Source organism: Sitophilus oryzae, unplaced genomic scaffold (assembly GCF_002938485.1).
Source record: "Sitophilus oryzae breed Bouriz unplaced genomic scaffold, Soryzae_2.0 scaffold_1396_pilon_pilon, whole genome shotgun sequence".
NCBI classification, from domain to species: domain Eukaryota; kingdom Metazoa; phylum Arthropoda; class Insecta; order Coleoptera; family Curculionidae; genus Sitophilus; species Sitophilus oryzae.
The window spans coordinates 3,278,227-3,303,018 of NW_022146055.1; the positions used below are offsets into that span (position 1 = coordinate 3,278,227).

At 32.7% G+C, this 24,792-nt stretch overlaps 1 protein-coding gene across 7 annotated transcripts in view; it reads left to right on the top strand.

Annotated features, from left to right (window-relative positions):
* LOC115875878 (uncharacterized protein CG43867) overlaps nucleotides 1-24,792 on the top strand; it is a 517,198-nt gene that overhangs the window by 424,983 nt on the left and 67,423 nt on the right. The gene's annotated exons all lie outside the window — the stretch shown is intronic.

A 24,792-nucleotide genomic window follows, 5' to 3' on the forward strand; every position in this document is an offset into this window, starting at 1 on the left:
GAATGCACCATAGAACTGAAGGATGATTGCAAAATTATTTTCATTTTACATCCGCACTCAGAATTTGTCATTATTTTATTTTATACCGTGACCGAGATGTGTTTAAAAATCGCTCACCGACTAAAGCCGCGTCTACACTTGTTGCTCAACATTGAATTCAACAATGTTTCGCAACATGTTTACGAAAATTTCATTAAAAAGCGACAAGCTGCATGTTTTTTCAACAAGTTGTATGTTTTCCATCAGGAGCGGTAAAGATCAAAGAATGTTGACAACATGTTGCGTGTGTGACATGTTTAATGTGACACCGGTGTAAATCATGGACCTCCGGAACTAGTTTGGAAATACTCTGCTTCGATACTTTGAACAAATATATCAAACTGTGATATGAGTCTCCTCTAACTAAAAACCTAAGCGTTACAGCTAATCTCTCTTGAACAGGTATCGCATCTCTAAACCGAGTGTCATTTTTAGATATTCTGTGTCCTACTTTGTTTATTAAAATTTCAAAATCCGCACTTGACATTCGCGCAAAATTTTTGAAACTCCCATCTCCCATCACATCGTAGTTCGTCGCTCAGCGAAAGAATCTCATCAGCTTTCAAATCGTTTAAGAAATCACTGCCACTATATTTTTTCCGTTAACATAGAGTAGGGCGCACCCAAAATCTCCTTTTTTTCTTATTTTTTTCTCTGCATGCTAAAATTACGCAAGCTGCAACCGCGAGAAGAACATCCCTTTTGCCGGACATATTATTGGGATGGACTAAACAATAAAAATGTTGCATCGGGCTTCCAATTTCCAACTTTTTGAATGTGGACGTCCTAAAAGTTGTCAACAAGTTGCTGCAACATGTTGTTAAGTGAGGACGGGTCTCAACGCTTCGTCCTACGTGGGAGTATTTAGCAAACCCCGTTTTCTTACGAAGCTGTCCTAAGTAGGAGATAGGTACGACTGAAGCGGCATTGGATGCGATTGAAATATGTCGCGCGAGTCGCGTTCATCACCCTCTGTTGTCGCACGCGTCACCCGCTCGCTTTTGTCTTTCACGTAGGACGAAGCCTAAACTGCAAACGGGAGACGCAATCGCGGCCGGAAAGTTCGCTGACCCCGACTCGCGTTGGGCGGCGTTCAAGATGTAACGAGGACAGTCGCATCATCGCGCTGTCGAGATATTTTTATTTTTAGCGTTTAGCGTAGGTCTCAGCGTTATCTATAGCTCGACCAATACACACATTAAATAACTGAAATTGAATTTAATTACAGGAGATCTTGGTGACTTTTTTAAATAAAAACGTATTACAATATTTTGAAGGGATGCGACTTTGGATGAGACGCATCACCCGCATCAATGGAAGCTTCGTCGCTGATGCTCTTTACTTTTATTTTTAAATGGTGTATCATTTTCTTTCGAATAAACATAAACATCTTTTGTATTTTTCTTGATTCGGCTTGAGCAGGGATCCCGAAACATAAACAACGATATCTTCTGCTGCCGTCTGTCCAGACATAAAATATCTCTCTAAACGAATAAAATCTAATGGAGGGTCTTCATCTTACCTTTAAACTTGATATATACACCGGGTCGTAAAATGTCCCCGGAGCAGCTTAGTCCGAGCAGCCGCTGCTGCCATTGTTTATCGGTCCGCCATTATATTTAGTTTCCCGCTCGTAAAAAGATACCAATAAAAATGGCGTAAGCTTAAGTAGTTCAGATAGAGAGCCCGTTTTATTTCGACAATAATAGTATTGGGCTTGATAAGAGCGGACCTCTAGTTGAAATGAACTCACAGAAACACAGAAAATAAAATTAACATTTGTTTTCTTTTAATTTTTGTGTCAAAGAAGAACATGGTTCGAAGGGATGGGACACTTCGCCTTCGGCGTCGTGTCCCAAGCTTCCCTTCTCACAAAATAAAATACCACTTTTAGCACTTATATCATAAATAACATAAATATTATGATTTATGTAATGTCAGTCTTTGAAAAATCATAATATTATTGTCTGTTGCACACTCTAACAGAGATGGTTTTAAGTCCAAAAGTTGTAATATCAGAGATTAAGAAATTATACCGTGAAAGAAAATTTGTGGTGAACAGGCAGTTCTAAAAAGTTTTCGAAAAATATACAGGGAAATTTAAAAGAAAATGCACGATTTTCAACATCTTTTTTTGCGAAAAAAACCTTATATACATGTCGGGGTCGAAATATATACCACCCCTGAAAATATTTGCACTTATTTAAGACTCACCCTGTATTTATATATGAATTATTGAATTATATTTGTATAAAATGAATTATATTGATGTAAATGAATTATGTTTATATAAAAACGGCTTTTTTTCGTGTTTCTTTTATAGAGCAGGGCGCCCATTGAATCGGATCGGATCGGATCGGCACGGAACAGTCCTGTCGGAATGATTTGATTGTCATCCGCACACTGCTTCAGTCCCGCTCGGCAACGTCCATCGGTTGGCTTCGGAATCAGTCTTTTTTGGTAGAGAGGGCAAACAATTCCGAAGGTCCGCCGGGTGTTGGACGTTTCCGGACTGAGCGATGCCGTGCCGATCCGATCCGATTCAATGGGCGCCCCGCTTAAGCGTGTTTCTAAAAGCCTGATAGCACAAGACTCTCATTATAAATGCAAAAGGTGTTTTCTTGTGACATGCCCAAAGATGGCTAATTTCAATCTTCCAATGAAATTCAGACAGCTTTAACACGTTAAACGACAAGGCAATAAAGATATCCATGGTTAGAAAAGCTACCTGAGAAGGTACTGGACCGCATCAATGTGGGGTAGCAGGGATTTTAAGATGTATTTTTAGTTTTGTTAATTTGTTATATATTTTGTTAGACAACGTAAAATAATATAATGATGGCAATACAAATATTTATTGACCAGTTATTGAAATTTTCAGTAATATTGGATTATACTAGTACACTCAATTATTATCGTAGATATTGGTGAATAAATATGTACAGGGTGTCGCACCTCATTCGCCTCGGTTGATTATACGAAAACGGAAAGATGTAGAAACAAAATTCTTTATGCGTATATGTAGAGAGGTAATGTCCATAATTTAAAATTATTTTCAATTTAGGGTTTAATATGTTTAACCCTATACTTTGGTTTTTGAGATATTTAAAGATATTTAAATATGCATGCCGTAATAAAAAAGTTTGTCAACACCCTGTACATTACTTTTCAGAGTTAATTCTTGTGCTGACTTGATTTTCAAAATCTACATTACTTGATGGACTTTATTTAAATTTATAAAAGTTAACTTTTATTTAATTTACCTACAATAATTTAATAAGTAAGTATTTATTATTTTATCAAGAAGAATAAAGAAGTAGTTCCTTGATTTATATTACGATGACTTGTAGACATATTGGATTTTCTATTAAAGAACCAATTAAGGCAAATTGATTTTCTTCACTTTCAACTGCAGGTTTCTGCCTAATAGGTTTTTGACATACTATCTAGCTCTGCGAAATAGGAAAAGTAGTATTTCCAAAAAACTCTCGTCAAGAAAATTTCTATTTGGATATCTTTGAGCATAAACCCTTCAGGCCAACAAGCAATTGTCCTCACAAAATAAAATTACTAGTAAAATGAATGGAAGGAATGGATATTATGTTCCATTCCTTCCGCCAACACATACTGCTTTATTTTTCTTGATAAAATAATAAATACTTACTTATTAACCTTCTTGTAGGTAAATTAATTAGAAATAACCTGTTATAAATTTAAATAAAGTCCATGAACTAATGGCGATTTTGAAAATAGCTACTGAGTGTCACTAGAAAATTGCCATGGCGACATCAGCCATCTTGATTACAATTTTATTGAAAAATCGCTTTTTATTCAAAATCTGAGCCAGATAGGTATAGGAAACCCTAATATAGTTTGAAAGAGCATTTAAATCTGCTTCGACTTATTTAAAAAAATACATAGTGTTGTATTTGAAATAACGAAGTTTTTATGTAAAATAAATATTTAAAATAGACCAGCAATTTTTGATACCACTGTATACATATAAGGAAGCAAAACATTTTTTAGTAAAGTTTATTTCTCTGGCTTCAAAGTCAGCACAAGAATTAACTCTGAAAAGTAATGTACAGGGTGTTGACAAACTTTTTTATTACGGCATGCATATTTAAATATCTTTAAATATCTCAAAAACCAAAGCTTTTAAACATATTAAACCCTTATAATAAATGCCTTATTTTATGTCCAAGAATCCAAATATGAAATAAAATACCAGGTGTTCCATAAGAAAAAATATAACTTTGGTATGGATCTTAGTTCTGACACACCCTGTACATTTCCAAATAATTTAAATTGTGGACATTGCCTCCCCACATATACCCATAAAATATTTTGTTTCTACATATTTCCGTTTTCGTATAATGAACCGAGGCGAATGAGGTGCGCCACCCTGTATAAATATGTATTTTATATAAATTGTTGTAAGCAGACAGTAGTATCGACTGATTAGTGTAAATTATTGTATATAAACGAATGTAACAGGTTACAAAATTTCAAATAATTTCAATTATGTAATGTTAATTATTTACAATAATTAAAATACATAATATGTAATGCAGCTTCAATAGTCAGTGTATACAATTTATCCCTTAACAACTCCAAAATCCAATTAGTGAATGTAGTTTACTCTGGAAGAAAATTTGTCATTAAAATCCGAAATTCTTCGAGTATTTACCTTTATTGACACATTACGACCCGGTAAATGATTATTTGATCACGAAACGCGTCCCTTGGGAATAATAGGGGGACCCTTTCCCCCCATTTTCGCCTCATCCAGCCCACCTATAACGACACCCTTTTATTATTTGTTTCTGTATTGGAGGCCCCCGTATAGAAATCAAACATTTAGCGCACCCCAATGCAATAATTCACACCCCGATTGAATTCAGTCGGTCCAACAATAAAGGAAACGAGACCTGCGAGTTGATATAATGGCAGTTTGCCAAATTAATAGATTTATTTGAAGGATTCTTGCCATTCCAGTGGGCGTAATTTTCCGAGATTTACGAGGTACTTGCACGCATCTTGTGTGCTTTTAACTGAAACGTGTAATTATTCTGAACAAGCATGTAAAAGAAATGCCAATGTTATAATAGTATATTGTTTTATTAGGAGTAAAAATGACACTTTGTGTGGCGAGGCTGTAGGTACGACATACAGTCGAGGCAAATAAAGTCATTTTTACTCCGAATAGAACATGCTATTTTTTTCGAACGCCACAAATAATCTTTTAAACAATTTCAAACATTCCAAATAATATAAAAAAAATTAAAAGTCATACTAATTATACAGGGTGAGTCTTAAATAAGTGCAAATATTTTCAGTGGTGGTATATTTCGACCTTAGGAACACGTCTATGAGATTTTTCGCTAAAAAATATGTTGAAAATCATGCATTTTCTTTTGAATTTCCCTGTATATTTTTCGAAAACTTTTTAGAACTGCCTGTTCACCGCAAATTTTCCCACTGTATAATTTCTTAATATCTGATATTACCGTAGTTACGGCTTTACTCTGTGGTTACGGCAATAAAAGGTATGCAAATACAAAAAAAATCCGGTGGCTCTCAAAATTTTTTCAAAAAAAATTATTTTTTTTTAAATTTTCAAACTTAAATAACTCGGTTATTTTGAACTTATCTGAAAAATGGTAAAGAGAAAATATGTTTCTTTTATCGAGATCTATCAGCCCTGAAAATATTTGCACTTGTTTAAGACTCACCCTGTATATTGAGAAACTCTGGTTACGGGGCTTGTTGAATTTGACACATGATGTCAGTTTAATAATATATTTTCGTACTTTTATGCTTAGGCGCTTTGCTTAGGCATAAAAGTGCTTCACTTTTATGCCTAACCGTTAAAATGACTTTTTTATATTGTCAATCATATCATTAATACTTTTGTGACGAAAAAAAACTATTTATTTGCTCTTACTTCGGTAAATAAATAGTTTTTTATTCAATAGTCACAAAACTGTTAATTTTTGCGACGTAATTGACAATATAAAAGTTAGTGTTGGGAAAATTCGAATTAAATAATACGACTAATTCGATAGTAAATTAAAACTAACTAATTCGAATTATCTTTTTCGATATAATCGAGATAAAAATTAGTAGTATTTTATATTATATCTGTGGTAACCGAATTACAAATGAACATAAAACATAACCTCTTATGGACGAATACGAATATTAGTAATTAGTATAGTACTATTAGTAGTATTCTTTCGTTCTGAACGAACTGAAAATTTTCACTTAAACTGATTTATAAAGGGAATCGACAAAGAAAGGAACGATCCGATATAGAAAAATCCAGAAATCATTGTTATTTCCTATACCACGTAGGAATAAATTAGTTTAAGTGAAAATTTTCATTTGTTCAGAACGAAAGAATACTACTATTATTTGGTTCATTTCCATCTCACCCAAATTTCACCGAACACCTGCCGAACACTAAAATTAATTTTCTTTTTTTATCTAAATAATTATTGTTTACAACTGATAAAATAAAAAGAAATGCGAACCGCACGTAAAGAGGAACATACTTATATCGTTTTAGAAGAAGCTTTTATTTTAGATATGAGCTTTTCAATAGGAATTGAAACAATCATAAACTCGGCACTTTTAAATTTTTTAAATTTATTAAACGGCTGCGGCACAGTTAATAGAATACATTGAATAAAGAATATTTTTTTTATTGTTTATTCAGTGATAGAATATAGGTATGACAATGGTTCAGATTTGTTTGAAATAGCCCCTAGACGAGCACTAGCTGGGACGAATTTATTTTTAGGTTAAAATTATAATACGACTAAATAATTCGAATTATTAATTCGATTGTGAAATATGAATTATTACTAATTATTCGATGGTGAAAATAATTCGATTATTCCCATCACTAATAAAAGTCATTTTAACGCCTAGTCATAAAAATAAAGCACTTTTACGCCTAAGCACACTACTACGGAAATACAGGGTTGCGCTTCTCATAAGCCGCGGAAACTTCAAGGAGAACAGTAGTTTATACCGAAATTAAATTTTGGCAGCATATGTTAGGTTAACTGAAAGCATTTGATAAAAATATATAGAATTATACAGCGTGTCCCAGAAAAAGTTACACATCAAAGTTGTGTTTTTTCTCGTAAAGGAATACCCTATATATTAATTGATTTTCGGAGTCTAAGAAAAAAATAAAGGTGAGTTTTATTAATGAAGCATATATCTATATCTATCTGATGAAGCATATATCTATCTAAAATCTAAGGATTTTGACATATTTCACATTTTGTGAAAATGAAGAGTAAATTTTAAATTTCGATGACAGATAGCTAAATTTTTGTTGACCATGTATAGCTTGATATTTAATTACAGTAACCATTGTATGTTAAACCAAATTGAAATTTGACCCGAAAATTTATACAGAGGGAAACAAAATTAATATGGAACATTAGTCACTTTTAAAAGCAAGTTACTCCTTTATTTTAAATGGAACATCCAATATATTTTTCCGGTGTTCATTGGGGAATTTATATATCTTCAAAATATTATTAAGGTTGCCTACCTCTGAGACAAAGATTTTTCTAGATATTTTATTTTTTATGATTTGCGTCAGTCATCTTTATATTATTTGAAAAAATCTAGGGTGGCTGTTTGATATACCTTTTGTTAATTTAACAAAAATTAAAGATTGTAGAGTACAATAATACTCAGCCGTAATAAAAAAATACACGTTTAAAACATATTTTAATTGTTACAGAATTAAAACTAGATATAATAAACCTATATTATATTACAAAAATTAGCTAGATGAAATCAAATGCTCAAAATGCTTCCTTTCCTGTTAACTGCATATAAAATGATTGCCTTTTCAAAAGGATCTTTTCATTTCAAAAGGCATATGTGGAGTTCTACCTCGAAAAGGAGCTACAATAATTTCTCTCATGTTGTCGACACTAGTTGGTCGAGTTGTGTAAACACTGTCCTTAACATATCCCCATAAAAAAATACCAAACTAGATAAAATCAGGACCATTTAAGGATTCTATTAATTAATAGGATCATATCAGTTCTTTCTGATGTAGGATAAGTTTGCATTTTCGGTAAATTTCTGAGAATTTCTCTTTGTTTTAACTGACTCAAAATGATAACTAGTTGTTAAAGTTGTACTAATTAGACAGCTATGATGAAGTAATGTTAGACCATATCACAGCCACCTAGATTTTATGAAATAATAAAGGTCTACTCAGATCAAATCAAAGGAGGAATCAATCATCAATCTAGGAAAATCTTTGTTTGACGGTAGGCAACCTTACTATTATTTTAAAGAGACACTAATTCTCAATTGAATATCGGAATAATATACTGGGTGTATTAGTTAATAATTTTGATATTCTTTTAGTATCACTATTGAATCACTTTACCATATTCAAAGAAAATTTATAATCAAAGATATTAAATATCTTTGTTTATAATCATGAAAGGTTCTAAAAATATTTTTTCCATAACTTTGCAACCTTTAATAATATGTAGATTAAAATTATTAATTGTGCTGTTTTCCATCCTTTAGGCCTATCCACTACTGCAGTAGATTACTATAACGTATGGTTGCAGCTTTTCTGTTGACCGTGTAAGATAAGGCCATAAATAGCGCGCCTACGCACACATAGTCACAAAGGGTGGCCCAAATAAATTTAAAACGGATTAACGGCAGTAAAGGGCCTATTGTTCGATAATTTATAGCTCCATCTAGCCCTGTGGACCCAGTTCTCGCTCAGTGCCATTTACCTCTTGGAGAATGCCAGAAGATATCTTAGAAATCCATTAATTTCATACGCCAAGGAACTTACAAGTAAAGCTTTTATCAGTAATCTCTGAATAGTGTATAGAAAATAACCATTTTTTTCAGTCTACAGAATGTGAAAGAATGTACGAGTAGAATATAGAATGTTTGGGAGGGGAGTTAATCACCGCGAATTTACAGATTTGAGGCGCCTATGAGGTTTTTTCGCGAAAAAAAAAAAATAAAATTCGAAATTTTTTAAAAAAAATTTTGGAATTTTTTTTAGTTTTTAGTTAAAAAACATAATTTCTTGATAATATGGCAACATAGGTATTAGATTAAATTTACAAGAAAGAAAATCTAGAAAAGATCCAGTGGTTCTCAAAATTTTAGCAAAAAATCATTTTTTGGAAATTTTCAAAGTAAAATAACTCCGTTATTTTGGACTTATTTAAAAAACGATAAAGAGAAAATATGTTTCTTTTGTCGAGATCTACCACCCCTTAAAATACTTGCATTTATTTCTGGGACACCCTGTATATCATTACAACTACATCATACAGTCTCAGGGCTTTGCTAAAAGCCATTTTCTGAGATGGCTTTACTCAGGCTAGTTCTCCATTTTTGATATCAAAAATTGATTTTTGATCACAACCAAAGTTTACGGCACCAATGGTTGTCGTCTCGGCGCACTCGGTGATAAGGTGTTAGGTTAGGTCTTATTTTTTCCTATTTTCCTCACAGAATATACATTCGCAGTTGTTTCTTAGCTTTTAATCCATAAAATAATTAACTAGAAAGATGTGTCAACTCTGTGTTAAATCGTGGAAACACGATACGCCACCGAAAGCCTTCGTTGTCGTCTGGAGAACTAATTTTCCAATTGACAGGTTGACATGATGGCTTCATTTTTATTTCCATTTCCGGTTATTCAATGGCGGGCCCTCTTTTAGTTTAAATGTATTTTGTAGTCTTTCTTATCATAAATAAAACAAAACAAAATTTTATTCAAACATATTTATTTGAAATATGAGACAACGTGACTAAATAAATATAAAAAATAAAGAATTGAATGATTTCTACAGCAATTACTTAATTATATGCAATTTTAACGTAAATTAATAAGATATAAGCATGACTTACAGTAATTTGTAAATAAATACACGTATTCACAGCCATCAGGGACGGAAAACGGGGGCAGGAACATGAAAACGGGAGCCCTATACAAAAACATGAAAACAGAAAAACAATTTTTTTTTATACTAAAATTAGCAATGTAAAAATATTAATAGGTATAAAATATAAATATACTGTTTAAAAAAAGCGTCCATTATTCCCAAAGAGACCTGGTTTATAAATCAAAAAGAAGCAAAAAGAGACTTTTAGTCGGATAACAATCAGATTGTATCAGTATTTATTGCATTATTGACAATAAATCGCACATACTGGAGATAACTAATGTTGGCTATAGTAATATATACAGTCCTTGGGCTATAGTTAAAAATGATCTTACCTTGCTGTAAATTGTCTCCATTTTCAAAAAAATCGCCGATCCTTTTTCATCATCATCGCCGACTACCTATTTTTAATATACATGGGACATACCTAGTACTGCAGAAACGTCTTTTCTCCAGGATTTTTCATGTAATATATATTTTATATGCTTTATTGCCTTTATATTTATAAATTTCTGCCGAAATATCAAATTAAATTTACAAAACAAAACTAAACGGAGAGAATTGACATGGCGTCGAAATTTGTTCTAGAACAAATCTGAAGTTGTCTCTGAAATCTGTCAATTTTAAACTGTGAAGTTAGACAATAGTTAGACAGAAACAATGCTGGCCTTGTCTAGGCGGCCATACTTGTCGTGAGGAGAATGACAGGAATGACACTAATGACTGTTTCCAATTTTCCTACTTCACTGTCACCCCCCCTGTTTTAATCTACTGAGATATTTATTAAGGAGACAGTGTTAACAAGGAGTCCTGTTAAAAACCCCGTGACAATCCGAAGATTGTTCTTACTTAAATTAAGGAAAAGTTTTGTGAAAGGTTTACATAAAACTATAACTTAAAATATAATAATAATTATCTTTTATTTTATCTTCTGCCTTGAAGATATTTAAAATTTTATTTACAACCACGTATGTTATACTGACATCACTGACTTTTAAAAAATTTGAAAGTATCAAATTATCTACATTTCTTCCCTCTTCGATTTCCCTCACCCATTTCCCTCACTCGGTTTTTCTTATTTCTCGCCTCATTTAATTAAGCAAAATATTCTTGTAATATCTTTATTAAATACTTATCTAACATCAACAAAAATAAACAAGAAGATTAACAATAATAATTGAAGATTTTAATATATTTATTTATTGAAATCAATGGTCAAATTTGACTTATTGTACGCATTAATCGATATTGTTAAGGGGCCGCCCTGATGATGTGTTTCACTCATTGAGGTTTCACTGCTGCAAAAACTTAACTCCTGACTTGTGCCAGGTCTTCTAATGTCAGCGAAAGAAGGTAAAGGGTTTGGATTGCTACATGAAGAGGATGGCAACGATGTCGTTGAAGATATCATATTTGCGGTTTTAGTTTGGTTGGCTACAGATGCATCCACATAACCCTCATCCACAGCACTGGATTTCCATTACCCTAGACGCTTCAGCTGTAAAATATCAGGGGTGCAACTTTGTTCAAGGTAGCAACCGATCGTTTAGAAGCGATGTCAAAACCAGATCGATACTATGTTCATTGCAAAACTATTGTCGCTCAAATGCTGCGAAATATGGTATCACTATCACACTCTTGCACACGTGTCTAGACTGTCGCCTCGCCACAAAGCGAGAAATCAGAATATCGCTACGAATCGATGTTGCTACTGAACATAGTGCATCAAGCTACAAATTACTTTGCTATCGCTTTGAAACATGAACAAAGTTGCACCCCAGCTCCGCTATTTACCAGCAACGTAGCCGCTGTTCGCCTAAATGCATGACCTGTGTAGGTTTTGGCATTGGGAAGTTTCATACAGCTAGCAATTTTGTACGAAAATTTAGATATAGAATTGTATCCAAAGGGTTGATTTTGAGCTTTTCCTAATCGATATTGAAGAAAAAATCTTTCATTTTCAATATCTTTTTGTAACTGTATAAATTCTTTCATAATTTCTATCCTTCTGTTAGTTATCATAAATGATCTGCTCTTATAAGTTTTTGTATCGGGAATTTCTATGCAAATTTTATTTTCTAAAATATCAATGTGCTTAGTTTTCATCTTCAGTAGCTCATCACTTCGACATGCCCCAGAGACCTACTATAAGCGCAACCTAAAACAGTGAAAAGAAATATTTAAAAACAGAAAAAGAAAACACTTAAAAAATAATAATAGGAAGGAATTCTTGAGATGCTTTCGTGAGAAAATCCTCCAAGTTTTGCCTGGTAAAAATGCTAGACTTCTTTGGCTTAAAACCTATATTCTGGCGTTTTAAAAAAGCGACGAGTTTGTGATATTTTGATATGTCAGTCTTTTCCCTTAATTCTAGCATTGTCTGTATCATGCTGTACGTAGCCCAAAGAGTAGATGGCTTTTCCTGTCTTGCCATGTCGCTCAAATATGCCATCCAGACTGTCTCCGATGCAATATTCTTAGCATTTCTTTCGGCACACCATTTTTCGTATACTTTCAATGTTATTTCATATCGCCCCCTACTTTTCTCTGGAGGTAAACTGGCTTCTGCTCTTTTGTAGCTTCTGTAAGTTCTGGTGGAGTACCAATATTAAAGTAGTTTTCATTATCATAACTTTCCGACAACATTCTGGCTTTCTATGATATATAAATTCGAACGAGAAATTCAAAACTGTCACTTAGTTGTTTGTTTTGCTGTTGAAGGTTTGCGCCATAACAACCACTGGTATCGGTAATTATAGATATGGAAATGCCAAAACAGAAAACGACAAATTTTCGCATATTTATTTTTTTTCAAAATAAAATACTGTCCATATTTTCTAATTAATGATGTGGTTGTAAATAAAATAGTATACAAATCTCGTAGGAAAGTTTTCAATGTTGTCTCGAGATTTAGTTAATCTTAGTAATGAAACACTTCCCTCCTCGATATGTAATATACTATTATTTATTCACAAATAAACAGAAAATAAAACAAGAATTTCCCACACGAGCAGCTAACTGGATCTCAGTACAAATATTAACTCTATGGCTTTAGGCGTTGTTTACTCTGTAGCCCTAGCCCATACGCTGCATTAGAGAAGAGGTCCAATATGGCGGAGCAACACAAACATAGACAAGCGAACTGAAGGTCTATATCGCTGGAGTCTGCCAAAATGGAGTTTGCCTAAGTTAATAACTTTACAAACCCGATATAGAAGAGTAAACAGGCCTGAGGGGGGAGTATACAGGATGTGACAAATCTTTTCGGATTAATCACTTGTCTATGGGTAGCGTGACTATTTTATAATTATGAAAAAAACAATTAAGTTGAGCGGAAGGCAAACTTGGATAAAAAGTACACCGACTCTTTGGAGCGTATGTTTAATGCTTTGTCTTAGTGCTGTTAGTCTCTCAAATCTATTATAACTTACCTTAATTGCGGCCCGACCTCTATCTCTAAATATGTAGCTCATTTCTCGAGAATTTTCGGAACTGCTCTGGAGATATTCTGCCCGTTCATAAGGATCTTATTTATATACTTTTAAAACGCTCTTGGTTATTTTTACTATAGAAATAAAACGGCCGAGTTTTTAGAAAACATTTAAATTTAATATTAAAAAGAAAATAAAGAACAAATAAAAAAATATATATATATATGATCGAAATTACTTGTTATTACTAAAAATGGAAAATAGATGGAAAAATACAAGAAAATTGTCTGGTGTCTGCTTTGTTGAAAAATCTGATAATTACATAATCAATTGAACCTTCATTACTAAATCTTACTACAACACATTAAAATAATTTTAGAGAAGAAAATTAAAAACAGAAATTAAAAACATTTGACAAAAGGACATAAAAAAATACTATTAGCAGACACCAGACTTAAAAACTACAGGGGGTCACATCGTGAACCTTACCGAGTTTCGCGAACCCGAGAGAGAACCGTCTCTTTTAGAAACTTAAACCGAACTAACTTTTCTGCCTAAAAACAGCCCCGAGGTTCCAACATTACAGGGTTGAAGGGTGGTGCATTTGGTACTTCGCCAATAGGATCATCCCTAAAGGTACTGTTCTTTGCTTGATTGGTTAGCTTGACACCGCCCTTCAAACCAAATTGGTTCGACCTCCCGTTGTTAGATGGCAGTACTATGACCATTTTACGTATTTAATTCTCGTTTATGTCTAAATACGTGCTTTCCTAAAGTTCCCAGATCCTTTACAAACATCCGGCGATAGTTACATATTATCAAGGGTGGTTATTGGTTTTACAATGTCCCAGCGTTTTTATCTAAGGTTTATCTTTACAATTTTCTGTTTACTTCTAAGTTCTACAGTTTATTTGCTTTGCCCTTCTATAAGTTTGGGAATTTAAAAATAGTCACGTTTGAAAGATGTTTGTTTTATTACTTCCTGTTAAAAGACCCTCTCCCGAAACTAATAACCGAAAACATCGACTTGAACGTAAAGGACATAGGAAATAATCTGTTAATAATATAAATAATAATATAAAGGAAATAATCTGTTACAAGGATGTCCCAGGCTGAGCTTGTATTAGAAGTTTCTAGAGAACTACAATATCTAGATCCAAAATTTTGGTCATATTTATATCGTTATGAAGCACATGTTATTAAGCGGCTGAGGAATGTCACTCGATAATAATTTTGGCAACTTAACCTTATCTTATTACTTGGTATTGTCTTCCTTGACTGCCATAACTACCTGTATGCGTCCGTTCATACTGTCATTGAGGCTGGATATATCATATTGCGTTATGGCTTTCGAATTCTTCTTTAGGAACCAAGCAACGTTCATTTAATGAAGCTGGTACCGCTTCGCGACCTCTTCCTGCCAAGCAATTCCCAAACGTCGAACATGATGGGCAGTTCATAGTAGTATATAGTTCACATTAATCACCAAAGCCGCCTTGTCATATTGAAAAATAACTTAAAAAATGATAAATGAAAAAATTGTAAATTGTTGCTGGCAAGTTCATTTCGCTTTTAATAATTAACCAAGGCATGTATTGACATAATCCAAAAAACAAGATACTCAGGAGACAGGTTTCTGACTGTACAAATATATTTTAGGAAAATTTACACACGAAATTATTGCACAGGGTGTTTTAAAGTTACGGTAAGAAAACAACCCTTGGATTAACCCTGTATAATATGTCAAATACTAAAGTTTATGAAAAACTAAGTTTACGAATTAAAGTTGACATAATTTTATACAGCTTGCTACAAAATTCATGAAAATAGGGCTAGAAGTAACAAAAATATAATACCTTAAATTTGACTAAAAATTCCTCCGTTGCGTTTTTTTGTATTTGAATATTTTAAAAATGTTTTAATATTTTAAACTTATGATTGATAATAATCTGAAATAATCAATTAGGAATTCTGTTTACAATTTTCTAAAAATTCTGTTAAACATTGTTAGGGGTTTAAATCCTTAATTTTTTTTGGTTACACCACTGGAAACAGCCAGTTCAAACAAAAAGTACAACATACAAAAATTAAATTAAAAAACTTTTCCGAAAGCAAGCCTCAAAGGGGAACAGAAGATTAATCTTAAACCTTTTTTAAACCATCATTATTTACATTTCCTGAAAAATAAAAGAAAAAGTCCTTTATCAAGATGAAAAGATAAAGAAAAAAACCTTGAAACCTCGAGCAATATTTTTCTTTGTTGGTTCTATTGATTCAAAGGAGTCGTTAGCAATTTTACAAAAAAAAAACTGACAAAAAGTTTCCGTAATTTTCATTTAAAACGACTTTTGAGGTTTTTTTCGTTCCTTCTTCTAATCTGTTTTTGGAAATTGTTAAATTAAGAAAGTTTTAATCCGTATTTCCTTTTCCAGTTTGAGCGTCTTTGTTGTGTTAAATGAATCCTTATTGTTTTCGGGGTATAGATTTAGAATAATTTTAGTTATGCAAAATGGTCAAATAAAATCAAATAAAAAAAGGTCAGTTATAATATAACCACGGCACATAAAACAATCGGCACGCCAACTCTGCTCTGATTCCTTTGTTTAAAATGTCTATAAAATTTGACCTTGACGGAGCCATTATCGTTTCCTAGTCAGGGCCGGATTAAAACGTATCAAAAAATCTCTCAGAAAATACGACAGGGTCGTATTAAAAAAATACTGTAATTGACTGAAACTGGATTTTATTTACACAATACTTTTGTCCAAACAAATGAATCCTTAACCGCGCATACTTCTCGACAAGTAGAAATGAAAAAATCAATTAAATATTTCACTGTAGAGAATAGACAATTAAAATTAAAAAACATGCAACTAACAAAAACATGCCAGGAGTTACAAACAAGAATTAAAGAAATACCAATAAAATATTTATTGAACAATATAAAGAGGCTACGTACAAATTATGCCCATCAATGGGAGTAGCAAATTTTATTAATATTTAAATTTCACAAATTAATAAATCCACAATTTTTTTGAGAAACTTCTGTTTCATTGTATTTTATACGGTTACAAAGTGATTGGTAAACATTTTAAATTCAAAATGAACAGAACGCAACTTTGTGGGCCTTATTTATACCTTCAAAATGTATTGTTAACTTATTTTAGATATACTCATTTTATTTACTTTTATAATTATATTTAAATTATAGTATAATGATTTTTAAATTTAATTTTTAGTGTCTAGATACAACATTAAATTTTACTAAATATTTAACATTAAATCTTACAATATTAAAGTTTGTTAAGATTTTTAATTAGATCTTCCTATTTAGCTGAATGTCCTAATATGTATACTACTGTTTTTTTTTACAACTAAGATATGTTAAAATAATTAATCACATATATACATACCTAATAGGATCTCTAGAAAACAGAAAGAAACTTTTATTGAACAACAAAAATAAAACTACTAAAACAATTTATATTACATTATAATAATAATAGCTCCCGTATATAGCGTTTGACGCCTTAGGTACAGCTTGCCATACTAGAGCCGTTCGGTATACAAAGGAAGGTAATGTGGCTAGCACTACGCTTCAACCGCCTATTATTTCTCGAAATTTCGCGTTACCTCAGGATTGTGAATCCCAAGTACTCATTTAAGGCTGAGGCGACCTAGGTACCCAAACTATTTTTATTTTAATAAAAATTGTCGGCTGATGAAATGCCGGGTGTGGGATTCGAACCCACTACCTTGAGATTGGAAGACGAGAGCCTGTACCTCTACGCCACCGGGTACCTTTTAGCAATTATAATACCTAAGAAACGAAAATAAAACTAGAAAACCCAAATATATCACATAATAAACAAAAATAAAACAACAAAAACAAAATATATCACTCAAGAAAAAATCAAAATAAATTAAGTCGCACGCTACTGACTCGAATCTGCCGTAACTGTGTGTTGTCGCTGAAAAAACTACGACACTGGTTACTTTCTGTTGATGGAAACGCAAATGGCGGCGTGCGCGAGGATATGCGCGTAGCGTTCCCGCCAAAGTGAGTCGGCCTGCCGTGTGATTTATATGCCGTGATATAACCATATTATATCACCATATATAAACCCAGCGAAAATCGCATGGGTTCAAAGCACGGGTAAGCAACCTTCACACTCTGTCTCATTTTGGTCAGTTCATTTGCCGCGTCCTAGTTAAAGCCAGACTCGTACTTCGCAAGTACACAAATATTTGCGTACTTGACAAGTATACCGACTTTGTAAATAGCGAAATAGCCATGGAAAGCTTGGCGCTCACACGACGCGTAAACCACTCACACAACATGGCAAGTATATGCCTATAACAAATGTTTGCCAAGTAATTTAATAGTTTTTGAGATAAAAAATAAAACATGTGTAAAAGTGAGAAAAACATGATTTTGAATAAGCATTGGTTAAATTATAAATTCAGCATATTAAGAGCTGAAATTTGATCAATAGGTTAAGGAAAGTCGACATATATCCAATCTATCTAAATTAACTAATTAGATGTCAAACAGGGAGGTCAAAAAAATATTTCCGTTTGTTATAAAATCGTTTAAATTATTGTTATTTTTAATTCAACCCTATGTATATTATTCAAAAAATCGAAACCCAAATAGAATTACTTTTCAACGATATATCATGTTCCTATACCTAAACCTTCTGGTTTCTTAAGTAAAGCCATTTAAAATATAATCCTACTAAGTATAATTGTTTCGTTTAAAGAAAATCGATACCATGACCCATGACAAATATTCAAACTTTACCAGTATTAAGAGTTTGCCCTCCCCCAATTAGAGCGCCACTGAATATTTGTCTAACGAATTTTTTTATTTTACAATATAATATTATATTGAATCGACTTTTCTCTAATGCGTCAGTACATACTTGGATAGCTCTAATTTTTTATTCAAAGATAGTTAGGATAAAATATATTATTTCTGTAGAGACACAACCAATGAACTAACGGACACAACAAACTTATTTGAAACCGTTTCATACAATACAATCCATCATAAATCCAAACCACAGTTTAGAGCTTCCAAATACATTCCTTTAACTCCGCAACTCGCAATATTGCATAAATCATGCACCATTCAAATCCGGCTAAAACTTTGGGAAACTTCGTCTTCCGATTGCATTCGGTTGCCTTTGGCGTCATCTGGTTGCCTTGTTGCGAAGTTTAGTTTCGAAACTCAACCGCGAGATGGAGATCGGTGTGCTGTTTAACGGCGAATTTACCAAAAGTGCGGGGTGGGGATAATATCGATTTCCTTATAGAGAATGGTCATAGGCGTAGAGAATATACTAAGTATAATTGTTTGATAATAAATAAGTATAATTGTTTGATGGCTATAATCTTTCCATTACTGCCCAACTGTAATGTTGTACATAGGGAATGCAATCCCTCACCAAAATCTCAATCCCGCAAACCCGCGGGATTAAAGCAATCAATCCCGCGGGATCCGCAAAATTGCGGGATTGTAAACAATAAATGCTCCTCTTTGTACTTAACCTGTTAAACTTGCTAATATAATGGTTTTATGCAATTAATCGAAATTTTAACTATGTACGACTAATCTGTATTGAAATTGAAAAAAAACAATTTGGTGGGTTTTTTTAAATTTTTTGTTTTCAGGAAAATACGAGGTTTTTTCGAAAAATATGCATTTCTAGTTATACATTTGGTCCTAAATGGTACAAAAGGCATTGTACATTTTGCATAGGCCCACAATATATTGATATAGCGTGTATCTTAAACTAGCTGTACAGAAATTTGGACTGATGTATACAAGGTGTTCAAAGAATATATTTAATATTAAATAAACTTATTTATTATAATTTATCTGCTTATTTTATAAATAAAAATATTATTCTGATGTTGAAGTTTTTTTTTAACTTGTGTTAGTTATCTGCTTTTAGATACACTCTATATCAATAATTTTTTGGCATATGCAGAATGTACAAAGCTTTTTGTACCATTTAGGACCATACGTATGACTAAAAATGCATATTTTTCGAAAAAACGTCGTATTTTTCCTTAAAACAAAAAAAATTAAAAAACCGATCAAATTGTTTTTTCTAATTTCAATACAGATTAGTCGTGCTGTCGTACTTGGTAAAAATTTCGATTTTTTAAGAATTGTAAATTTGCGGTAAAAAAAGGATTCTTAACCAAATTTTCACACTCTTGTAAAACACCCTGTATACGATAATTCGCTAAATATATTTTCGAAAACCACATACCATCTTAGTCACAATAGATGCATTTAAAACCTGGTCCCAACCACATCCTAAAATCTTTTTTAGTTCAAGAGATATTCAACTTTAAATTTACCTTAAAATTTTGCTTATCCCGATATGTCCAGCAGTTTATTTGTCGAAATTGTCCACAAGTACTAGTTAAACACTTTTCTTCATTTACGCTACTTACGCACATACGCCAGAAAGAAATCTAACAACTAACGTGTTTGTTTCACTTATTTTTAATGGCCAAGGTGTAAGGGGAATCCCCCGGGTTCCAAGCGTCGACGCATCGGCCCGGAAGAAAGCGGTTTGACCTTGATCGAGATCGATTCGGTTACCCAGTAGTAATGTGTCAATCCCGCAGATCCCACACGGTAAATCCCGCAACTTTGATCCCGCGGAATCTCAGCGGGATCCAGCATTTGCGGGATTGCATTCCCTAGTTGTACACGTACATTGACATAGCATGTTATTTTGAAATTTTCTAAAAAAATTTGGTAGATGTGTCACTGACTCATCAAGTGTGAATATGTAATAAAAAGTGTGGGTGGTGGGATTGTTGGAGGATTACTAAAGCTACAATTTAAAATTATTTTCAAAAGGTACAGGGTGCGCCAAATAAATAAAAAGTATCAAAGTTTTATATTGTTTAATGGGACACTGTATATTATTACATTTTCAGTTTGTACGATTAAAATAAGGCAAAATTTAATTAAGGTTTACCGCACTTTGATCTTACCCTTTTTGAAATATTTACGATTTTGTGAAAATACAGTAATAATTTTAATGTTTCATTTCTCTAGGCGTTTTTAAGTTTTAAAATCAAATATTGAACTGAAGTTTTTCAGTTTGCTAAATTAGTGTGGCAATAGAAGAATTAATACTAGCTTATACAAATTTATTTTATATAAGTACTACTTTTAAACGGCAATAACTTGTTTAATTTAAAGGAAACACCCTGTATATGTGACGAGAATCAGATGCACAATTTAATTGTCTATCAAACTGGGTCACACCATTTTTCCCTAAGAATAAATAAATTTTTCCCTATTCTTTCCCTCTTCAAGTTTTCGTAGAAAATGCATTTTCTTATAATTTAGACCCCATATATACCCATGGAATATTGACATTTTAGAATATTTTTAAAGATGTAACGAATTTTTAAAAAGTACAGATACTAATATTATCGATATAGTTCGCTTATTTCATATATTATGATCCTAGTATTCGAACTACAGTAATGACTGCTTGCGTTGATTAATAATTGCTCCAAATACTAAAAAAACTGAATTTTATTGTGTCATAGCGTTTTTTATAAAACATTACCACTGCGAACGGCAGCTTTTCGTTGGTAGAGCAGTCGTGGATAAGGTATTTCACTGGACAGAAACTAACTAACCATAATAAATCAAAAATACAAATATTGGGCGCCAGGCATGAACAGAGAAAGAAAACACAGTTGTTTATTACTTAAAACTAGTGACTATATTCATTCATGATGTATTTTGACGATAAATAGCAATTTTAATACTTATTATAGTGGTTATATGTCGAGTAAAAGCTATGTTAGAAATAATATTAAATATATTCAATGAAAAGACTATAAAAAAATACCATACATGTAAAGTTATAGAAAATGTATAAAAGGTAGCATTACTTTAATTAATTTGATATATTTTATATGATGTTAAATCGAAGATGTTGCAACCAGGGTTCGGAAGTAGTTAATTAAGACGTAATTTACCTGATTAACTACGTGTAGTTTTTCTTCAAAACTACGTCTTTTCTAGTTCATTAACTACATGAAAACTACGTTAATAAACTGTGTATTGATATTATGAATAATTTTCCTTTGTATGAGGTGCAATAGAGATAATATGATAAAAATATCATATTTAAAGCCATATTTCTTCCGTTTTCTTAAATACATTATGTGTTTTTAAAGCTTCAACTTCTTATAACCTCACCTCAAACCTTTGATATTTGAAAGTTACATACATAGGTTACATAAACTACACCCTCTACATAAACTACATTAACTACAGGTAATGTAGTTTATGTAGTTTTTAAAAGTAACATGTAGTTTTCCGAACCCTGGTTGCAACCCGTAGATTCTAGAATCTATGTTTGGTTATTCATCTGTTAAAATACCGCAATAATAATATCTATGAAAGTAATACTATTACAAGACGTAATGTAATGAAACCTAAGATCTAAATCATATTGTAACTACTAAATCGACATGAATGTTCTTAACGATCTAACCACTAAACATAGTCTGTACGATATTATGTTAAGATGTACGTTATTATGTTAAGACTGAAAATCGACTGAAAACTAGAACTTAAATCTACACTTAGCTGTTCTTTATGTAATCATGCTTCAAACAGTAACAGCATGCGGTGGGACTCGTATCTCTGTACTGTCTCTCGGCCAATGCAACATAAGGGGCCAGGATGAGGACACCATGAATCAATACAGCCGTAACTATTGACTAGGCTTAGAAATGGGAAAGAAGCAGCATGGGGCTCAAGCTACATCCACGCTGGGGCACTCTATATATAAGATAAACCATCCCTACATGGGACACTCGTCCACAGAACATCTGTACATAGGGCATCCAACTATAGGACCCTAAAAATACGAAACTCGTGTTTAAAACCTACCAAGGTGTAATAAACACAATAAACCTACCTCGAATTACTTCCGAGGGCTCAATAATAAACAAAGAAACTGTCCTTTCTTCCATTTAACATTCTGGAGGACAAAAGAAAAGGAACGCCAACTTGCCAGCAAAATACAAACACAAGTTAAGTTGGGACATCCAAAACTCTACCCTAAAAATATGCAGTAATAATATCGAATCTAAAAGGATAATATCTCATCTTTACCTGTTGCTTTGAAATAGCAGCTGATTCAGATTATACAGCAAGATTTAAATAATTACCATTTCTAAAAGCCGGAATGGTGTGTTGGTGGTGGCTACAGAGCGACAAAAGCAAAAGTGAGTCCACAGGGCAGAGAGCGAACCTTGAAGCGATGTTGACAGCGCCTCCACAGAGCAGTCAAACGATAACAGGGTTGTGGACTAGAGAACGTAAAAATTACGCCAAGCGCGTGAAATAAATTATCCGGCCTGAACGATAGGGAATCCGGTGATGATACGCCAGACATCATATATCATAATCAAAGACATGTAACGAACTAAAAACATTACAGTGTGTTAGACAGTGTGGTAAAAAATAACACCTTATAAATTTGATTTCATTTTTTGACGAATGCTTATTTATAACAATAGAGTCGTTCACATTCATAACTTATTATTATATTGATTTCTGATTCAAATTCCAATCCACATTTATTTAGAATAATTTATTAACTAACACAATTAAGTATGCAATTACTCTTGTACAAATATTTAAATAGTTTTCTTTTTGCAAATAAATGGGCTAGCAATATTATCTGTTTTAGCATTTGAATATTTTGTACATTTGTTGCTTTAAAAAAATCTAAAATGTCAGTAAACCATGGGTATATTAATAAAGTAGGCCTAAATTTTAAGAAAATATATTTTCTACGCAAACTTGAAGAGATAGGTAAGAAATGGTATAATACAATTTGACAGACAATTAAATTGTGCATGAATAATAACAATTATTCTTTAAAATAATAATTATAGATATTTGTGGTTTAATTTTTGTACAAAACATTTTTATATTGTTAATAAAATATTGTTATTAAAAGTAAACCTTTTGAGTAACATAGGGAAGAATTTAAATTGATGAAAATCATTATTTAAAGATTTATGTTAACAAGCCAAAATAATTGTCTGAAATATGAACTGTTCTAAACTATCATATCATATATCGGTTTAGAACGTCTTGCGACGTTGTCCGATGCCTAACTTCCACGTCTTCCGATCGTTCAATTGTTCCTCGCTTAGATTTCTGGCACTCATTGCTCTTGTGACACCCTCCTTCCAAGTTTTCTTAGGTCTTCCACGTTTTCTTCGATGTTGGGGTATCCATTGCATAATTTGTTTTGGAAGTCGTATGTCATCCATCCTCTGGACATGTCCGAACCACATAAGTTGTTGGCGTTCGATGTCGGTTGCCAAAGATCCCTCTGTTCCTATCCTCTGTTGGATTTCTTCGTTTCGGACTCTATCTCTTCGGGAAATTCCTAAGGTTCTTCTATAGGCATCCATTTCTACCGCTTCCAGTTTTTTTCGGTTGGCTTCCGTTATTCGCCAAGTCTCTGCACCATAAAGTAGACTGCTCTTTACCATGGTCTCGTATATATTGATCTTCCGTTTCTTCCCTATTTCATTACTCCAAAATACTCCATTCAGACAGCCAATTGTTCTTCTAGCTTGTGATATTCGTTTTTTAATTTCTTTGTCATCTTTAGCTGTTGTATCAAATATCACTCCTAGATAGGTGTAGTCATTGCAGGCTTCTATCTCTTCATTTTCTAGATGTACGCTAGATAGTTCTGCACCAATAGGTAGATATTTAGTTTTTCCTGTATTTATTTCCAAACCCCATCGTTGATATTCTTCTTGTAGTTTTCTTGTCATGTACTCCAAATCATCTTTATCGTTGGCCATAAGAACTTGATCATCTGCGAACTGCAGGGTATATAGACAGGTATCTCCCAGATTAATGCCCATTCCATTACATTGTCTCTTCCATTGTCTCAAGGCCTTTGCTACATATATTTTAAATAATGTGGGAGAAACACAGCATCCTTGTCGTAGACCTTTATTGACAAAGAATCTTCCAGATAATGTGTTGCCTATTTTAATTTGTGATGTCGATTCTTCGTACAAGTTTTTCAGAGCTCTAATTAAGGTGTAGTTAATGTTGGTGTCCTGTAGTACCTTGAATAGTCTGTTAACTGGAACGGTATCATATGCTTTGTGAAGGTCAATAAACATGAGGTGTGTCTCCTGATCAATACTACTTTTTTTCTCTCTTAGTTGTTTCAGACAGAAAATATTATCGGTACAATAGTTTAAAACTAACTATAGTTCTAAACTAACTAACTGTTAAACAGACATTCTTTTGA